The sequence below is a fragment of the Schistocerca nitens genome, chromosome 7 (genome assembly GCF_023898315.1).
Source record: "Schistocerca nitens isolate TAMUIC-IGC-003100 chromosome 7, iqSchNite1.1, whole genome shotgun sequence".
Taxonomy (NCBI): Eukaryota; Metazoa; Arthropoda; class Insecta; order Orthoptera; family Acrididae; genus Schistocerca; species Schistocerca nitens.
Window position 1 is genome coordinate 456,925,542 of NC_064620.1, and position 11,596 is coordinate 456,937,137.

Genomic DNA, 11,596 nt, shown 5'->3' on the forward strand with positions numbered 1-11,596 from the left:
TCGCTAATTCTCTAAGTCCGGTTATCTGCACAATCTGGCAACACTGTAGACTGCGGCACTTCCTGGAGGAAAACTTGTCCCATGATAGAGAAACTCTAAGCTGATTACGCCTGTGGTCTAGCGGTAGCGTGCGTTGTTTCTGTTCATAATGTCAGTGGATCGAGAGCAGCTGGCATAAAATATTTTTATAGCCTCATCTGTCTGAATGCTGAAGACGTGACTGTAACGGTAGCGCAGGTTCAATCTATTTCGCTTTGTGACACACCGATATCAAAATTTTATCCAGTAACGATTTTGCGGCAGATTTCCTGCAGACTGTCCTCCTCTGGACGCCGTATGCGGCAAAGCTCCGGGATCCATTTGCTGGCTACTGGCAGCGGCCGTGGCGACAGCAGCGGCGCTGCACTCCCCCGTTCTTTATCGAAAGCGCCTGCTACCGCTCATCGCTTTTGATGATTTAAAACGCTTTATTATTAAATGTTGCTCCACAGAAAATTTCTACAATTTCCATTCACGCTCAAAAGCAACGGAGACAGACGCCCTGATTAGTAGGCGGGTATTATATTACATTAATCAGCCAGAGCTGAGTATGGCCCGAAATTAATTTTATAGACTGGGACGAAATTAAACCACCTCACTACATTCGATGAATTTATAAATGCTTCATACCTCGTTTCTTTTCCTTTCAAACTCAATTATTTGTGCAACTTTTGGTCAATGTTTGGATGTTTTCGTCAAGCCAGAGTGAGCGTCTGTGGTGTAAAGTGTATTACAGTTCTTGTTTCATTCCTTATGGTAAGTCTATGCGATAAACTGTGTGACTACCTCGCAATGCATGCTCTGTAGCAGTGCAGGAACACTGCACATTTGGAGTTCCATGTATGGGTTCATGAAGTATTTATTGTTGATCGGAAGTGATAGTTAAGGTCATCAGATTTAAACCAGAAAAATTTGTCGTTTTGAAGGTTTCAGAGAACGGAAAGGAATTGCTAACGCCGATGTTAGAAAACGTCTACAGTTAAATGCTATTGCAAAAATTTAGAAGAAGGGAACTATATTAATGAACATGTGCACTTCATAAACAACCTTCTGACATGTTAGACCTATATGACGAACAAATCCCAAATTTATATCGTTGACAGTCGGTTTGAAACTTTTCAGAGTCTATTTTACAGTGAAGCACCTTGGAATTTGCAAAGCAGAAATCCATGATATTAACTTAATTTACTAAGTCGAAATCGGACGAAGATTGATGTTTAAAGGCATTCTTCAGATTTCGCATAAGAAATTTTTACTAGCAGTTTGCAACTCCATTAATTGAAATGGAAAATAAAAGGTTGTAGTCAGCGGCTTCTACCGTGATTCGAACTGCTATGTTTTATAGTACAAGCACTGAAACGCACAAGGGAACCTCTGAGCTAACGACACACTGGCGGCCAGAGGCGGAATATAGTCACTGCGATGTTGCCTGAGCCTCAAAACGCAACCTTAAACACCCGAACAGAGGAGGTGGAGATTACTGTTTTAACGTCACGTCGACAACGATGTCATTAGAGACGGAGCACAAGCTCGGATTAGGGAAGGATGGGGAAGGAAATCGGCCGTGCCCTTCCTAAGGAACCATCCCGGCATTTGCCTGAAGCGATTTAGGGAAATCATTGAAAACCTAAATCAGGATGGCCGGGCGCGGGATTGCACCGTCGTCCTCCCGAATGCACACACAAACAGGTGTTACTTATGTGAAGAACGCCGTTCTTGGAGTCCAGAAATTAAATATACTTTCTAATTGTGTCATCTTGCAGTGGATTATATCGTACGAGTCTTCGATGTGAAAAACGAATGTCAAGTGAATTTAGCGAGGTAACGCCGACCTACACCCGGAAGTAAATGCACTATCAGAGTGTTGACAAATACTTGCTACGACGCTGCCATTTCTAGGCTCTCTGACGAGGCAGCTCTTCAGCGAAATGCTTGCCGTGATTCTCCGACACGGTTCTTCAGAGTGGAGACGCGCGCGCACGTTTGGTTTTTATGCGGCGTTCTCCCCTGATGGTTTCTGACGTCGCCTTGTGGGCTATGTATACATATGAGACATTCAATTATCATTAATCCAGAATCATACAAGTTTCAGCTTCCGGCGTGGAAGAAGGCTGTTGACGCCGACATTATATCATTTCAACGTAGGGAAAGCAAAACGGATCATTCAATGTTTCTCATTCAACATAAAGCATGTGAGATAATTTTCCGTAACGTTCATAATCATCTAAAAATACAAACGAAGTAAAAATACACCGGATGCTTATTCGAATTGAATATAACGCTTTGCACCTCGATGTAGAATTTGTCCACTTGCAATCTTTTGCAGCATACATATAGAATGTCATGATTACCACGAGAATGAAGAAATATGTTGGTAAGGATGGAAGCAAGAAGAGACGCAGTCAACAAATATTCTATTCCTCGTGGCATTCATTTCATTTGACACGTAAGAAGAGGTGAAGCGGGAATTTACTTTCGTTAACACGAAAGATATGCCGCACATATTGATAACGAGGAAGTCTGCGTCTTCATACGTTTCCTCCTTGAAATCTGTATGCTCTATTATATACTAAGTAGCCCGATCATTGTTTGAGTAATGTTACCCTCTTGTTTGACCTCGTAACGATGAACAGATTCCAAATGCATGTCTCCCTTCCTGGGTTGTTTTTTGTGTTTTATTGCTTGGAATTCCTGAAGCAGACCACTGTGCCTTCCCCCCTCGTGGGTTAGGTCTCAAAACTAAACCGCTTTGTATCCAATGGCATAATTTATTCAGACAGCATCAGCATAAGACTATCAAACAAAGCCTTCCATTTACAGTTGCAGCACTCTATCCAGCACTGACCAAAGTGTAATCCACGGTCATGGTCCTAAATTACCAGCTGTCTGCTACTGTGGCAAAGTCCGTACTACACTTTCGATTCCGCAGCACCATTTTATCTGGTAACACTGTGTAGTTGCACAGTTGTGCTACCAGGTCTGTCCTCACACTGTCAACTTTATGTATCTCACTTCTCCTGTAGCGTAGATCACGAGGAGCCGAAGTAAATGAGTGTATTCTGCATGACGTAACATTCAGTATTCCCTTCTTTCATAGCCACTCTTCATGTGCATCGATACCAAATAGGAATGCGAAAACTCTTGCGAGTGAGAGAATGACAATAACAATCGTAACAAGAACAAGCAAATAATGAATGATGTTTATTCCAACGCAGAACGAGAATGGCTTTAAATATAAAAATCTGTATCTATATCTATATCCATATCTATTGATCTTTGAGTTGGCACAATGCAAATATATTCTTAGCATTTAGTTACTGAATTTAGTTCTGGATGTTTGCAGGGAAAAGGAAAAGTCGGTACTTCTCGCTAGTGTAATATAATGTGAACCAGCAACTACCCTTTCCTTAGAACACGACTCAAGCAGGTCCTCAAGTAGGTAGCAAGGCACTGCTGCATTATGTTCCCTGACATTGCTCTGATGACGGTTAATGCAGATAGTTCCGATTATGAAATACAAAACGTATTGCAGGTTAGTTCCTGGGATAGTAACATTAAATTTGCGTTGTAGACGGCACATGAACGTGACGACTATCCATATTACTCATCAATATAAAAAGACAATATTTTGGGAATTTAGCAGGATCACTCAAAATGAATTCTGAAATTGGGTGACTGACTGCACAGGTGCTAAACGTCGTCAAGAGTATACGATGTCCTAATCGCATTAGGAATATGAAGATCGTCTTCGACAGCTCGCAACTTTCACATTGCTATCTCCACCCTACTCCAGACAGCCCTCGATGGAGTTGCACTACGTTGCCGATGTTATGGAAGGCCTTCAAACCGACAACAGACCACATATTGAAAAATACAAGCGAATTCCCTTGCAGCGTAAGCTTATTGTAACTAATCTATAAATTATTGGAGAGGAACATTGTCCTATTCAAAAAAAGTAAAATGTTACACACTGTTGACGTCAAACGGACATTATCTATGTCCTGTCTTGTGTTCTACTCATCTATAATATCAAGTGTACTATGAAAATGATTATATATAATGGATGATAGGGTAATGCATTGATACCAGATGGTGGGGGCCGGCCGGTGTGGCCGTGCGGTTCTAGGCGCTTCAGTCTGGAACCGCGTGACCGCTACGGTCGCAGGTTCGAATCCTGCCTCGGGCATGGATGTGAGTGATGTCCTTAGGGTAGTTAGGTTTAAGTAGTTCTAAGTTCTAGGGGACTGATGACCTTAGAAGTTAAGTCCCATAGTGCTCAGAGCCATTTGAACCATTTGAACTATTTAACACAAAATGACATTAAAAATTAAAGTTATTCACGAGCAGCTAGTTGAGAATATGTATGAACATTAAATGGCACGACGAACTGAAATAATATGACGAAGAGTTGAGCGCTCACTGGGAATAGAGCCCCACACATATCGTTGTTGACTACACACAAAGAGACGTCAGCTACCGAATTTTTATCCACCAGCTGCTCAGAATTGCATCTTGAACTTACAGTCATCTCGCAAATAGTTCTGTGTCTCACTGGGAGTTAAAAACGTCAGATATCGTTAGTGTTGACAACGAATGAAAATACATTAAAAATCAAAATTATTATCCACCAGCAGATAGGTGTTCTCATGATAGAGCTTGATGATTCATAATTAAATCTTTAGTGCTGGGCCAGAATTCGATCCCATTCACGCGTAATATGTGAAGGTGTTGAGGAATCTGCAGTTTTGAACAAACAACAAATTGTAGCCGAGCTGTATTGCCACGAAGGGATCAAATTCCGCGTTAAGGGCGGTCTGAGTTGCATTCCCAGTTTAGAACCAATTTTATCGACATACAGAAGCTCAAATAAAAGATGGAATAAGTGTCCTGTGACCATACATAGCGTTTGTGTCGTCACTTGAAATAAATAACTAGTATAAGAAAGGTTACTGGTGATAGAGTTTCTACATGTCGCCACTCCAGACTTTATTGTGGTTCAACCTACCGTCTACTTGGTAAAGAAGGAATATCATCTTTAATGTGAATTTCCAGACCACGCAGCCATTATATCTCCTTCACTTGGTGTAGCCAGGAGAGAATGGAATCTGTCTCTCCCTATCTAAAATCATTGACGGAAGTGGGAATCGAACCCAGACCATAGGTATAACAACCTACCATTCGTCCAACAGACCACGAAATCCTCTTCTCTGCGAGTCATTCTTCTATCGTAACGCAGTTGCGGCACACTGGATGAGAATTCTGACACACAGGCTCCCTGTAGTAATTTGCAGCATGTTCAGTAAATTCATTTACTTGGTTGACCGAATCACCATGAACTAGCTGCCTCGGCTACCCAGTGCATACATTCGATTATTTTGTAATCACAGAAATAAAATCACGTAACTGCCACCTACACACAACTGCCAACAGTGTAGGATGCAGAAGTTTAAATAGGAAGTGTTCCTTTCCACTTGAGCTATTCTATTGCGCTATCTGTTACTAGAAAACGTCGTTCAGTCCAAAAGAAAAGCTGTAACTGTTTGTCTCTCAGAAGTCAAGACCTGGCCATATGCATAATCTCACAGTGCTGTGGAATCCAAAAGTTCTGGAGGAATAGTTGCCGAGCTCTGGAGCTGCTGTAGCTACGTGTCAGCTTGTAGCATAGATAAGATGTCGCGAGTTCGTATACATTCAGTGCTACATTTTTTAAAACGCAATTCTGCTCTCTGCTGAAGGTATCAATCTAATGGAACTTTGAACATAATTCCCTTCACTTCTCAACCCAAAGTAGTCGCATGTGGAAAAAGGGCTAACTACTGTGACATTTTGTTCTATTCAGGTTTAATAGACAGCAGGCAGCAGATGCATCTCGAAGATGTGCAGGGAGAGCGCATCGTGCCATAATATGTCAGAAAAGTATTTTCTACATTAGCCGTCGTGTGGTAGTGATACTTTATTCTTCTTCAAACTTTGTTTGACAGCTTTAACTCAGAACAAGTTTTCTACATGCATGTAATCAATAAACCGCATGTGCATTGTCAGACTGTCATAGGTAACATCAGAGAATTCGCATATATCGTTGATGATTAATTTCTCTCTCATGTTTACTATTGTTTTAACAACACTAAAGGAAACCTTACGAAAATTGTGCACTGTATTATAAGAAATGAAATTAAACTAACCATGATAACCTTACGACGAAAGTATCTGTACACAAGCATGCCTCTATCGACACGAATTAGTAAAATACTACTCACTTAGATTTTGATTGGGTCTGTGTTTAATTGGTATGCTGTGTCATACTCAAGAGGTATGCAAATGTGGCATTTCATAAATATAGTTACGTATTCCTAGAAACCCAAAATTCGCTTGGCAGCAGCGGAAAGAGGCCTTACCTGTTGTGCAGCATTGTAAGTTTTTCAACATTGCACTATGAGCTGAAAGCATTTTCTTGCGATTTCCTTATTGATGTTTGATCTGACTGCTTGTAGCTCTTTCACAGAAGGGATAAAAACGTTACAGTCAGTGAGACTGGAACTGCGAACCGTAACAGACGCTTTTTCACAGGTCAGCACGTTACCACAGAGCTGGCGAGGAGGTATGGGTTTTAGCTTCCTATTACGAGGGCAATAGTAACTAGAACTCGTAAACCGCTATTTGAAGGTCGAGATTAGTTGCGGTTTCCACCTGCAACGACTTTCCTGGGATGAAAACCGTAAATTTTCAATCTTTTGTTACCCTTCAAGCGATAATAACTCAGATTATTCAATGGAAATGACAGGTAAAATCAAGTGAACTTTGAGGCTTAATTCCGTGCACACCAGGAAGTAACTCGTCGATCACAGAGTTGCCAAACATACGTTGCCTTGTTGCCAAATCTCAGTTACAGTACCAGCAGGAAGAAGACGAACCGATGTGATCCTACAGCGGTCTGGGAAGTGACCATAGCTGGTGTCTCCAAGTCGCGGCTGCTACGGCCTGGAATACGTAATGCGTCTGATTCGCTTTCTGTAACTAGGTTTAGGGACTGGAGCGTAGTTACTAATAATACTCAGAACTGACTGCAAACTGAGCATCATAAATCAGTAACTCTCATTGTTGTTTTTATATTTCTTTCGTAAGTCTACTCAAAACTAAGAAAGTCATTCACAGGCGTTTTCGTGCCTCGCCGATAGTCGAGCACAACATACAAATAAAAATAAAAAAGAATGTGTGTGTGTGTGTGTGTGTGTTTGTGTGTGTGTGTGTGTGTGTGTGAGAGAGAGAGAGAGAGAGAGAGAGAGAGAGAGAGAGAGATAAATAAAAAGCAATGAGAGAGAGTGTAAAAAATTGTTGTAAAGAAATTGAATCATGGTATTTAAAGAAATCTTTCATTAAAATGACACGTTCCACATCATTACGAAATGTCGTATTCATGATCTATGGAACAAGAGTTAATCTAATGTAATCTAATCTAATCTAATCACATCATATTGATGATTAGCCATGAAGAGTCATGAATTACCGAAATTTTGGCCAATACCAGTAACCAAATCTAAACTTGAAAATAAAAGACGACAATTTTTGTAATAAACCGTGACTCCTATCAAGACCCTTTCGTCCCTGTTATCTAACCACGAAAGATGTCTGATATACCTCCATTCTGAAGTAACAAAGTGTGCATGCATTTAAAGATGAAGTGCATGATGTGAAGTTCTGTGACGGAGATACGAACCCAACACGTAATCCGATTGTTAACTAAGAAAAATCAAATGTTACGTATCGGTTTTTCTTACGAGCCGCTAGGTGTCTGAATCTAAAATAAGGATACACACTTTTGTGCCTAAGCGACAATCGAACTGCACACCTACCGTGCATCCACGAATATAGCTTAAGTATCAGTTGCTTACTCATGAACAGTAAGATGTGTGCGTGTTTGACCAGAAATAACGACACCTGTTGCGATTGTTGGAAACACATGAACAGACATTGAAATTGCGCGTTAATTTTCACTAGCAGGTGGGTGTGCACTTGATAAAGCTAGAAATGAAATTATGAATATTTTTGTACTGGATCAGGTTTCAGACCCACATACTTACCTTTGGAGGAGACCTAGAGAAGATTGCAGTCTTGGGAAAAGGAACGAAATGACTGAACTATACTGTTCCGAGAGATTCAGATCCTCGAAAGAGGAGATACGAATTCGAATCACAGTCCAGCACCAAATTTTTAAACGTCTGTAGTTCATTCAAGTACAAGTAAAATAAGAGCCCTGTCCCTTTAAATGGCTATCGGTTCATGAAATAAAATAAAATTTCCTAATGTAAGTAAGCTTACTGACGACTGTATTTCTGTTTACCATGACTTCCGCTGTGTCATTGCCCAACGTAAACCGGCTCTGCCCAGTTGGTAATGAAGGAACGTGATGTTTAATGCGGATTCTGGATTATAACGTCTTTCTCTTGAGGTTACCAGAGGTAAAATAAATCTGTTTGTGCCTCTTAAAAGTAGCTCGTTCCACCATACCATTGTGGCCACATTACCCAGCCCCAAGAGTGTGCTGTAACGGATGATGTGCTTAGCTTACAAAATTAGTCACGGTGGAAAAAATGCGAGTCTATTAAATGGTCAAGTAGAAGCAAGCTTCTGACGCAGAGATTATGCTATTCTCATGTCAGCAGGATGTAAAGACTCTTCTAGGCATCATAGGCTGGATGTGAAGCCATTTTGATTTTTCACAAATTCAGCAAATTTCTTAGTTCGAGAAAATTTACTGTGAAGTGTGAAGTTGCCGGATAATTCGATTATTACTGTTATTATTAATATCATTCTATTCATACCGCTGCTGTAACACAAGTGCTTGAACATCATTTAATGCCTTTTGGTCACTATAGATGTAGTTTCCCAAGAACAGGTTCTTTCCCTGTCTACGGAATCCTTTTCATGTTAATATCAAACACCAGCAATTACTCGTAGATTACTTTAAAACTAAAGTAATTGACGAAGACGTTACTTGGTAACAAAAACGCACTGCCTTTCACATTTACTTTTGCCTAGAAAAGGCTATCGAGTACTGACAAACCAGAAGGCAAGAGATCTTACTGCCTTCCGATATACGTTGCTGTTAGTTCTTCCACATGATTTGGTCGACATGACCTGTTTCAAGTTGTGTATGACAGACAGTGTTTTAGAAAATCTATTGTTTCCCTTTGAAATAAACAGAAGATTTTCATTCTAAGCTGTCCAAGTACAAAATTTTCGCAATATTAGTTCAAATTTAATATTCGCTTCTATAATGTAGGAAAGTATTTCACAGTCGCAAAACTCGCATCCGAAACGTTGACCTTACACTTAGTCGCTGACCATACATTGTAGCTCAGAGTGACACCAGTTTAAATAACCTAATGTAGCGAAGACTGTTTGCCAGTGCTCTTTCTCACCGGAAAATACGAAATTCACTCATTTGGCTCCATAAGTACACTGTAACAGTAATTTCTGTGTGAAATTTGTCACTAAGCTTTTGCCTTCCAACCGGCAAAATACGGCAGAGTCCGGCCGGTAAACAATTCACAAACCACGATTTAGTGCCAATAAGACGATTTCTTTAAACATTGTCGAAGCTGAGGGAATTTAGTTTCTGCTTAAATCGTCTTAAGCAGCAACGTTCACAGATATCTCAAATAGGAAAAAGCTGAATATCCAGGTACGAAGGTTGTAAAACAAACTTCCCACAGTTTGTGTCAGGTTGATCTTTTCGTCTGATAACACTGCTTAAGTATTTTGTCTAAGAGGTATCACAAGTAGTATCCCTGTAGCTTTGGGAATCATTGGTTGAAAACGAGTTTAACACCAATGGGTACAGTGCTGCTAAATTTTCACAATTATTATCAACCTAAGTCTGAGTTCATCCACAAACTGAGGCGTATTTATAATATTGGAGCTAGACTGTGTATCCTTGTCTTTCTTGAGTGGTCATTGGAAGGCGTTTACACACACGTATACAATACTATGAATACTTCGAACGCTATGGTTAACGTTGCTCTCATAAACTACTTTTTTTTTTAATTCTTCTGGGTCTTCAGTGTGCAATATGTGTTGTAGATACAGTCTCAGACCAAAAAATTGACCGCCGAGTCGTTCACGTAAGGTGGACAATACAGTCGTGCTCCTCTCAGAAATCTATGTCTGGCAATATGCTCGATCTAGCAACATGTAGACTGCGGCACTTCCCAGAGGAAGTCTTGACTCCAGTCTTAGTACATTACTCTTGACTACGACCGTAGTCTTGAGGTAAAACGCGAGACCAGCTAATATGATATTGTAGATTCGCTTGAATTACACTCATAGCTTCAGCACCGAGAGGAAAGGGGCGATAAAAATTTTGGCGATATGTGCTTTCGGTCGCCAGACGTCATATCAGCTGGTCTCGCGTTTTACCTGAAGACTACGGTCGTGTTCCAGCAGTGGTATGAATAAAATGATAGTAATAATAACAGTAATAATCGAATTATCCGGCAACTTCACACTTCACAGTGGATTTTCCCGAACTAAGAAATTTGCTGAATTTGTGAAAAATCAAAATGGCTTCACATCCAGCCTATGATGCCTAGAAGAGTCTTTACATCCTGCTGACATGAGAATAGCATAATCTCTGCGTCAGAAGCTTGCTTCTACTTGACCATTTAATAGACTCGCATTTTTCCACCGTGTCTAATTTTGTAATCTAAGCACGTCATCCGTTACAGCACACTCCTGGGGCTGGAAAATATGGCCACAATGGTCTGGTGGAACGAACTATTACAGGTTCAGACATTTACTTTTAAGAGAGACAGATGTACTTTACCTCTGGTAACCTCAAGAGAAAGATGTTATAATCCATAATCCGCATTAAACATCAAATTCCTTCATTACCAATTGGGCAGAGCCGGTTTACGTTGGGCAATGACATAGGTGGAAGTCATGGTTATACAGAAATAATGTCGCCAGCGTAAACTTACTTACATTAGAAAGTTTTATTTTATTTCATGAACCGATAGCCATTTAAAGGAACAGCTCACTTATTTTACTTGTACTTGATTGAACTACAGACGTTTAAAAATTCGAATTCGTATCTCCTCTTTCGAGGATCTGAATCTCTCGGAACAGTATAGTTCAGTCATTTCGTTCCTTTTCCCAAGACTGCAATCTTCTCTAGGTCTCCTCCAAAGGTAAGTATGTGGGTCTGAAACCTGATCCAGTACAAAAATATTCATAATTTCATTTCTAGCTTTATCAAGTGCACACCCACCTGCTAGTGAAAATTAACGCGCAATTTCAATGTCTGTTCATGTGTTTCCAACAATCGCAACAGGTGTCGTTATTTCTGGTCAAACACGCACACATCTTACTGTTCATGAGTAAGCAACTGATACTTAAGCTATATTCGTGGATGCACGGTAGGTGTGCAGTTCGATTGTCGCTTAGGCACAAAAGTGTGTATCCTTATTTTAGATTCAGACACCTAGCGGCTCGTAAGAAAAACCGATACGTAACATTTGATTTTTCTTAGTTAACAATCGGATTACGTGTTGGGTTCGTA